Below are 9,891 nucleotides of genomic sequence, written 5' to 3'. Positions count from 1 at the left end.
GTATTCAAAAAGCTTACTCTTATGGATATCTGCGAATGATCAATTTTCTTAACTGTCTGAGAGAAAATAAATTTTTTGTTCATATAAAAAGTAAAATTTTTTGTCAGTTTTTTATGAACTAAGATTCAATCTTAAATCAAATCGATTGAGGACTTCTCATTCAGTCCTTATTTTCTAAAGGGCGAAAAAAGATTACTCCATCTGTCCCTTGAAGAGAGGGTCGAAGGTGTGAAATCCACTTCGGAAATTTGATCGAATCCAAAAATTTCGAGTTCAATATTCCAAGAAAAACGTTGGTCTATGTAAAGAACTTCCCTCGTTTGATTGAAGCTTGTCGGAGACCAGTCCATGGTTACGATAATTATTTCAAGTAGTGTAAATAAGAGGTTAGAGCAGGGGCGGATCCAGAAATTTTTCCGGGGGGGGGGGGGTCATAGACTCAGATCCCCCCCCCACAATAAATTTTTTTTAATAACAAAAAAATTTTTTTTAAATATTTTTTATTGAAAAAAAAACTTTGGTTTTTAATGCAAGTCTTCTCATTTATTTTTTTCATAATGAGCAATAGAACAATACATAAATAATTCAAATATTCAACATCTTTAAATAATAAATGTAGTGCGTTTTTTAGAAACTTTGGCAAATCTGTCAATGAATGACGCTTGGAGCGCTCGGCGCACTTCAACATTATTAATGTTTACAATGAAACTATGACGAATTTCGTTTTAATCTTTTGGATTATGATTCCTGAAACAGTGAAGAGCATAATTAGATGGGGGGAAAAAAGCGATTTTTCGACCTACCTAGGTGTATATGCTCCCTTAAATAATTTTTAAAAATATTTATTTCTTTTGAAAACTATTAAAAAAATTATTATTATTTTTTCTTCACTTTGGGGAGGGGTCATGACCCCTATGCCCCCCCCCTGGATCCACCACTGGGTTAGAGAGAGTGAGCCTCATAGAAGACTTTGCTGAAGTTCTTTAGATAGACAGATCACTTGTCAGAGATAATTTGCCTATTTGTTTTTTAAAAATTGTCCAATTATCTGGATTTTTCATTGTCCAGATCGGCTCGTTAATAATCGAATAAACAGCAATCTACTGTATTTAGTTTAGTAAGCGTTAAAAAAAAAAACATTGAACTGAATTGAGTTGCAATGATTACAAATTTTAACATCATTTTTAACTATAGTTTTAAATGATAAATTAAAAAAAAAAAATTGACCACATGTACTTCTTACATATTTTGCTTTTCTCAGTAACTTTTTAAATGAGTCAAAAAAATATTTGAATATAATTATGAAACACTTTTTTGCAAAGATAAATTCATGCAAAATATATTTTTTTGTAATATTTATTATTTTTTAGTATTTAGTTTAATAATCGTCGAAAAATCTTGAATTGTAATACGTACAAACTTTTAACTCATTTTTTACTATGTAGTTTTAATAAACGATGAAAAGAATATCGTAGCTCTATAAAATACTAAAATTGGACGAAATCGATTAAACAGTTTTTTAGTAGTAAAATTTCGAAAAATTGTATTTTAATAAATTTTTATTTTCCAGAAATTATCTTACCGATTCTGCTTTAAAAGGTGAATTGTGTCATTTAAAATAACACCGTTTAAAATGACGTAAAAATTTGTATAAGTAACAACCGAAAATTTTTTACATTATTATTGAATTAAAAGTTAAAAAATTATAATAAAATCTTATTTTGATCAACTAGTTTAATTGTTATATTTTGATCAACTAGTTTAATTGTATACAAACGTGTTTGGACTTGTATTAACGGCTAAAGAAATATGGCGAAGTTCACAAAAAACGAATTTAAGAGGACTAAAATTTTCAAGATCCATTATAAGCTACCAGGACCTTATTTTCAGACCCAATATTTTGAGATTTAAAAATCCAAATTCGTCAAATAAATAAATAAATAAAAATAAAAAAGAAATATAAATAATTAACTAAATAAATTTATAAGGAAATTTTGTGTCGTATTTTGTAACCAAAACTATCGTTTGCGCAAAAAAAATTAGCATATTTAAAATTGGCTCTTCTAGCCATTAAGACTGCATCTTAGTTAATAAAAAATTGATCATTAGTACTAAAGTTGTTAAGGTAATCTATTTTTTATTTTATGCTCCATTTCTACAAATTCTGTTAATTTTTAAAAGAGTGGACCTCTCTACTCATTCACCTGCACAAATAAAGAAGTTTCATCATTTTGTGTGGTTGTCACGTTAGCTCTGTTAAAAAGCTCCTATTCTCGAACTAATTCCCTGAGAGCTGGAAATAATTTTATTTCACTTAGCTTAGGTTATCTCAAAAAAAGAAGAAAAAAAATTATGAGTTTGCGACGGTTTCTGGGGTGAGTTAAACTCTTGAGGGCTGAAAAACTTGGAAATTTAAGACATTTTTTTTCTTCAGTTTTTGCCTTATAACAGTTAAATGATGCTTCGGACACAAAAATTTTGAAAACATCAAAATTTAAGAGCAGTAAATTCCATATCGAGTGGTATACTGAAGGGGGAGTTTTCTGCTCTAATTAAGGTCCGATTTAAGCCATTTTTAAATTTTTTTTGAGTGAAATTGAAGGTAAGTTATATAATGATTTCATGGTTTTATTTTGGCTAATTTCAGCCAAATTTAAATTTTTTTTCTAGCTCGAGATAATTATAGATTAACATATAAAAGATGGCAGTGCACGCCGAGCACGGATGATCAGGCATTGCTTGATCTCCATACAGTATAATTCGAAACAGACAATACCAAAAGTTAATTATTATGTATGAGTGTATCTATAGTTAGAACCAAAAAAAGAAAAAAAAAATATCTGAAAACATGCCATTTTTTCATAAAATGGTGGTCATTTGAAAATTTTTTTTTTTCTTGTTGGCATTATAGCGTACATAAAAAATTTAAATTTTTGAAAATTTTCGATTTCTGTTGGTTGTAATTAATGCCATATCAATTGTTTACAAATTTCCAAAGTCACATCAAAACTTTTTTTATTTTATTTTAATTTTATTTCCAATTTTGCAGAAATTGATAAACTCTTAACAAGAAGAATGTATGCAAATGAAATAGATAAGAGAAAAAAGTCAATGACTCATTAGCAGATCAATATCTTTTCACTTTGGAGTTTCCGTGTACAGCCGAACTTCCCATCAAGTGCTTCTTATCCATTACTTCGAATTTCCTACAGCGTGGGCAATTCAGACTCGTGAAAATACCAATGCGGTGGAGGTGGGGAGCAAGACAGTCAAAGCGACATCAAAACCGATTGAGCAGTTTTTCTACAATCCAAACAGCTCCCTCACGAAAAAAAAAGAAAGATTTTTTGTGAAATCGAGTTTAAAGTATTTATAGCGTTTTTCGTCAGTTTCGTGGGACTTTGCAATCGGCAATGTCTGGATCAACAGTATGTTGTCCTCGAACCTCGAATACATATCGTTGTCGTACATTGCTTCCTCCCGAGCAGCAGATCTTTCTTCTTTGCTGGTGATAGACGCACGGTGCTCTGAAAGTATGAGACATATCTGCGTTACGCTTTTTGCAAAACTCGATCGTCGTATCGCCGATTCGAATACTCAAGGCATCCATCATGCTAGCAATTCCCATGAAACCGTCGTTGAAGATTCCCGTAACCAAATATTTGGCAATTTCGACCAGATCTTTACCGGAAGCGTAAAAGCAGACCATACCACGGATTGGAAACGGTTGGCGGAAATTTCTATTGGCGTTAAAGGAGCGTTCTCGACAATCGCCAAACAGATGTGCGCTTATGTTTTTGTTTTGTTTTCGGTATCGCGTAACTATCATTCACCATGTTAGTTATGGATGAGGCATTTCATAGTTTCAATGAAGCGGATCTTCCTAAAAAATTTTCGAATGTCATTACCAAAAATGGTGGGAAAATAATGGAAATCCGCTTTTCTATTAAGTTATATAATGACATCTAAGCTTGGGTTGACGCATTCAGCGTTAATATCTGCACTTCAAGGATTTCACGCAGATCTCGACCAAATGAGACAAAAAAAAAAAAACTTATTTGCAGGTACGTGTTCTTTAACTGTATTATAATTTTTAATATACATATTTGAATAATTTGTTACTAAATTATGCTTTTCTTATCCTCTTAGAAAAGACTATGTGTACCATCACAGCAGTCGTAATAAAAGTTTCCCTGCTATTAGAAAGACCAAAGACGGCCAGTGCTCTGTATGCATTTATATAGCCATCAAGCAATCAACTGCAACTACAAAAAGCAAAGATAAATTTGTGAAGGTAAATTTTTATTAATTCATTCATTATTTCTGATTTAATGTCAAATTTTGCATTAAATGAAATATAAAGCTTATTTTTTTGTTATAGCTCCGACATAATCGTTTGTATCTGTTAACTAAATTGTGTTTATAAGCGTTTTTTAAAAGGTCGTGATAAAACTGAGATAAAAAAATTATATATTATTACCTCCATAACCACTTCTATATTTTCATAACTTTCATCAAATGTATTTCAAGTAGTGAACTTCTTTTCCTACTCCCCCACTAATTAAAATTTATAATTTCGCAATAACTTTTAATCCTTAATAATGAAATGATTATTACAATAAAGTTTGTTCACTTAAAAGATTTCAAATTTTTTTTTATTGTTTAGCGGAGACTTTGTTTCCAATTCCATATTCATTAATTAAACTTAATGATTCTGCTCGATAACCACTTACAATTTTTTAAAAATTTTATTAATTTTCAGTTATTATGAAATTTTTTACATATTTTTCGACGTAGAGATTATTTAGCAATAATGTGAAAAGCTGAAATTTATAAATGTATAATATTTATAAATGTTTAAGAGAATTTTTAGCAGCTATTTTACACTAATTATTTTAGTTGAAATGTTCATTACACACAGTTTTATAATAATAATCGTAAAATTCATTGAACAATTGAGTATTACATTTTAAAATGCAAGTGGAATTTAATAATTATTTCATTTTATAATTGTAAAATGGTAGATAAGTTACTTCGTCATAAAGTTTTACATGATACGAGAATATTATGCGATTGCTTTATAATGAAAGAACAACAATTTAAGTTTTAAACTTTTTGTGGAAGAGAAAAAAAAAAAAGAAATTTTTTCCTGTCATTGGTGTTAGCGATTAGAGAGTCTTTCATCTTATAAATATTAGGTCAATATTGTTCCCTTTTATATGAAAATGCTTTTTGCTCCGAAAAAAAAAATTACTTGAATTCTGTCATGTTTTTGGATTTTGTCAATAGAAATTCCCTAATTATTGCAGCAAAAACTTTTAAATTTCTAATCAAGCTTTCCCTTATTATTATTTTGTGTAAATAATCATTAATAATTATATAAATGACTATTAAAAGAAATTAATTGAGAATGTCCAATTTTTATGAATTAACTGTTTGCGTCATCAGATTAATAACTTTTTTCATAATTTACAAATGGAGAAAAAGTCTTTTACAGTTTAAGAGTGAAGAGAAAAATAAAGTAGTAAATTTATACGTAGTAAATTTATAAATTACGCGCAACCCGAAGGAGGTTGAAGTAATGGCATTAAAATCGAAATTTTAAAAGAAAAAAAAAATCAAGTTTTAGTGTACAGTGAACAGTAAACAAAAAGTCTAAAACTAACTTTTGATCTAATGATCAGATACTTACGTGCTAGGACTCAATCTTAATTTTTCGAGAGGGTGACCTCAAATATGCCAATTAATTATAGCAGACAATATATTTTAAGTTATGAAATTAGACACTAAAACGCGCTTACTCTGAGAAACTTTTTTTTCGGCGGATTCGGATTTTTGATTCCCAGTATATAGGGATAGCCGCAATTAGGGAAATTTTGTCCCAATAGTTTGGCCAGGAAAGCGATGCAATGTTAAGAGAACACTTGGATCTAAAACATTTAATCAAATAATAATAATAATCATTTAACTTGTTGATAATAATCATAATTGTTGATAATAACATTATTAATCAAATAATAATAATTTATCTTGCTGATAATAATCATTTGCTTTGCATTGTTGAAGAATTTAGAAACAAAATTACCAAGTAAAATAAATATCTACTTTAAAAAGTAAAAATCAGTTTTCACAGCTATGTTTTATTGGTAATTAAAATGTTTACTTATAATTATCAATTAGGTTTGTTTAACTATTTTAATGCTTAGACAAAGGATTTATTGTAATTAAAAAAGTTTTTCTTTTCTTAATGTTTAGACACAGTAGTTGAAATTAAATTGATCTGAGTCTTAAATGTGAGTTCTGTAACATATAATTTATTCAAGTTCAGTACATACATCTAGCCTCTGTTCGCCAATAGCTCAATTTTGAAATATAGTTTTTTTTAAATAAATTTTCTGATATTTTCATATGAAGGAGAGTATAAAGTTCGCGAATTAAAAATATGTGTTTAAAAAAGTTGTTAAAAATTATAATTATTATTAATATTTGACAACAATAAGGTTCGTTATTAGTGTTAACTTAAAAAGTTTCGAGATTGAAATGCCGTTTGGACGAATAAAAATGAGAATACTTACGTTTAAAATTGCATATGACAGTTAAATACAGTAGTTTTTCAATTTCTGATAACATATATGAACCTGCGTATTTGTTTCTAGGTAAAATTAAAGTCCAACCTTCTTTAATAAGCAGAATAAGAGTTTGAATTACCAGGGGCAGCAAGAGGTTACCCTCTGGGCGTCCACCAGTTCATGAGAAACACTCAAGGAAAAAAAGAAAAAGAAATCTCACTGAAAATGCGAGAAAAAATCAAGGTAACGCAACATCGCATCTTATATATATATATATATATATATATATATATATATATATATATATATATATATATATATATATATATATATATATATATATATATATATATATATATATATAATATTATCTACTATTACCTTACTTCCGTTTCCGTTTTTAGTTCGTCTTCTAATTTCGTGTGTTTAGGACATTGCTCTTTGAGCCTAATTTTTGGATTTCAGCAGCAATAATAATTTGGCTCCTGCTGAAAATCAATTCAAAACGAGTAAATCCTGTTTTTTTTTTTAAATAATTGTTTTAATTATCAAACTTTTTAATTACAAACTTTAAATTATCCTGTATTATATTACCTTGCGTGCGTGCATCCATTTTCGGGCCCACCCAAGGTAACTAACAAATTAGACGCTCTTCAGTTTTGCAGTAAGAACGTGCCATAAGATATCACTTTATTTATGCTTCTGTTTTCATATATTGTAATCTGGCAATCTTATTACGAAAATATTATAAATCATTCTTGAAAGATTCCGGTACGCGTAAGTTCATTTAATTCGCTCCTCACTATGTAGATTTCTTTTCGTGTACTGTTCTCTAATCTCTTGACATTTTATTTTCAGTTTTTTGCTTTATATATTTGTTTGTTTTTCCGTACATATTTTTTACTTAATGTGTTCTAATTTCGTTTAAATTTTTTTGAGTGCTCCTCACACTGTTGTATTGATATATTTTGCTTTGGCTATATTAATACAATATTAGAAAGCACTCCTTTTGCGGATATAATCGTGTGAGCTGATGAAGAGATTATATCTTTTCTTAGTTTTGTTTTCCAAATTTTAATTAAATATTTAAAAAAAAAATTTTTTTTAAGGTATTGAAAATTATGTTTTTTAAATACTTTTAAAAAATTATTGTTTATAATTTTCTTCTCTTGTCATTATTTTTTATTTTTTTCCATATTTTCTCAATTTTTTAGCTTATATATATATATATATATATATATATATATATTAATTATGTTTTTAATTACTTAATTCATTTAACAGTATTTAGGAATCTATAAATATATATTACGTATGATTGTTGCAGAATAATCTGTACGCAATATATGTAAATAAAATATATTTTTAAAACTGTGCATTTTTTATTAATTGCATTTATTATTCTAATATTGAAAGAGGTATCTATGACCTCCATAATAAATGAAGTATTTGCGGACTTTTATATATATTAAGGAACTGAATCAAAATTTCACGAAGTTTAAGATCTCATCTCATTGCAAAAAAGGTAATTTAATAAATATTTTTAAAAAATATTTTTTAAGACTCAGATAAACTCCAGGTTTTCAGTCTGAACAGATAAAATAAAAAACACAGTCAAAACTCACATAATAATTTACAATTGATTTCTTAATTTACTTTTAATCAATTCTCATTAAATCAGATAAAATTAGATATCATTTATATGAAATCAGATATTTTGATAAATTCAGATTAAGTTTAAGATAAATAAATATCATTTAGAGTTTAAAACTAGTGACATAGGTCATTAAATAAAAATCCTTTCATTTGTACATTTCTTCCCTCTTGAAATCAATTGCACATATACTTCTTTTGGCACTAGCGAATTTCCGATTACATTTAAATTTTAAAAATATTGATTATTTCATTTGCAAGAAATTATTAATTTAGCGTGATAACATTTTTGAATAATCTAATTTTTGCGTGATAATTTAAGCGTGATAACATTTTTGAATAATCTAATTTTTTTCTAGTAAATAATGTCTTTGTTAATTTCTAAAAACAATCTTCATAAAAAAGTTTACATTATTCTTTTATCAAGATTGATTTAATAGAGAATATCTCTAAAATAAAACAGGTTATGTTTTCTTACAATAAAAGTTAAATAGAATTAATTCTTCAAAATAGCGTTCCAATAAAACATGGTCTTAAAATGTTACGTTATTTTTTGTGATTGGTTCATTAATAAAATATTTTTATTTCTTCGCAAATACAATTCCTGTGAAAAAAATTAAAAAAATTTAATCTGTTACATCAAAAAGCAAGATCGTTTTATAAAATATAAATTATTGGGTATTGGGTGTCAGCAAAAAGCACTCCTTTTGGCGGATATAATTGTGTAAGCCGATGAAAAGATTAGAAATTTTTTTTCCGGATTTTTATTAATTTTTTTCCTATTTTTCGGATTTTTTTCCGGTTTCTTGTTATTTCTATTTTTATTATTATATCTCGTATATATACACCGAAGAGCCATTACATTATGACCTTCCCTGGGCGAGTCCATCTAGAACAATGGACTCGCCCAGGTTTTCATGGTTTCTCGCCAAGGAACAATGTTTTCATGGGGTACATTAGGACCCATAATCCTCATAGAACAATCCCTGACGTCTGTAAGCTACTTGAACATAGTTGCAGACCAGGTTTACCCATTCATGGCAACAGTTTTTCCTGCGGGGGATGGTGTTTACCAACAGGATAATGCACCATGTCATAAGGGTCGAATCGTCGAGGAACATTCCAGAGACTTTCATGTCATGTCTTGACCCCCAAATTCACCTGACCTTAATACAATAGAGCATTTGTGGTCCTACTTGGAAAACCAAATTCGTGCTGCCACGCTACGCCCTCGCAATGTGAGGGATTTGCAGGACCAGTTGGTGAGCGCTTGGTACCGGATACCTCAGACTACCCATCAGCACCTTGTGGAATCAATGCCACGGTGGGTGTTAGCAGTTTTGAGGGTTAAAGGTGGCCCTACTTGTTATTAGCAGGGTGGTCATAATGTAATGGCTCTTCGGTGTATATATATATATACGAGATATTTAATTCCTTAAACTTTTCGCCAAATGCAAATCTTAACAATTTTTTAAGATTAATTTTTCCCCCCATTAAATTATTTAGCGGGGTTAAATCTGTATTTTATTTTAATTTGTTTCAGGCTTATATTATTTGGACCCAATTCTACCGCATCTACCGAATTCTGGCTCATCTAACGAAAATTACTGTAATTGAATAAAAAATACTGATTTGTTCAGAAAAATTCATTTTGGCGTAATTTTGAGGA

Source organism: Parasteatoda tepidariorum, chromosome 11 (assembly GCF_982258835.1).
Source record: "Parasteatoda tepidariorum strain Cologne lab strain chromosome 11, Ptep-v5.0, whole genome shotgun sequence".
In the NCBI taxonomy this organism is placed as follows: domain Eukaryota; kingdom Metazoa; phylum Arthropoda; class Arachnida; order Araneae; family Theridiidae; genus Parasteatoda; species Parasteatoda tepidariorum.
The sequence above is the reverse complement of the archived record's forward strand: the minus strand, read 5'-3'. Positions refer to the sequence as shown.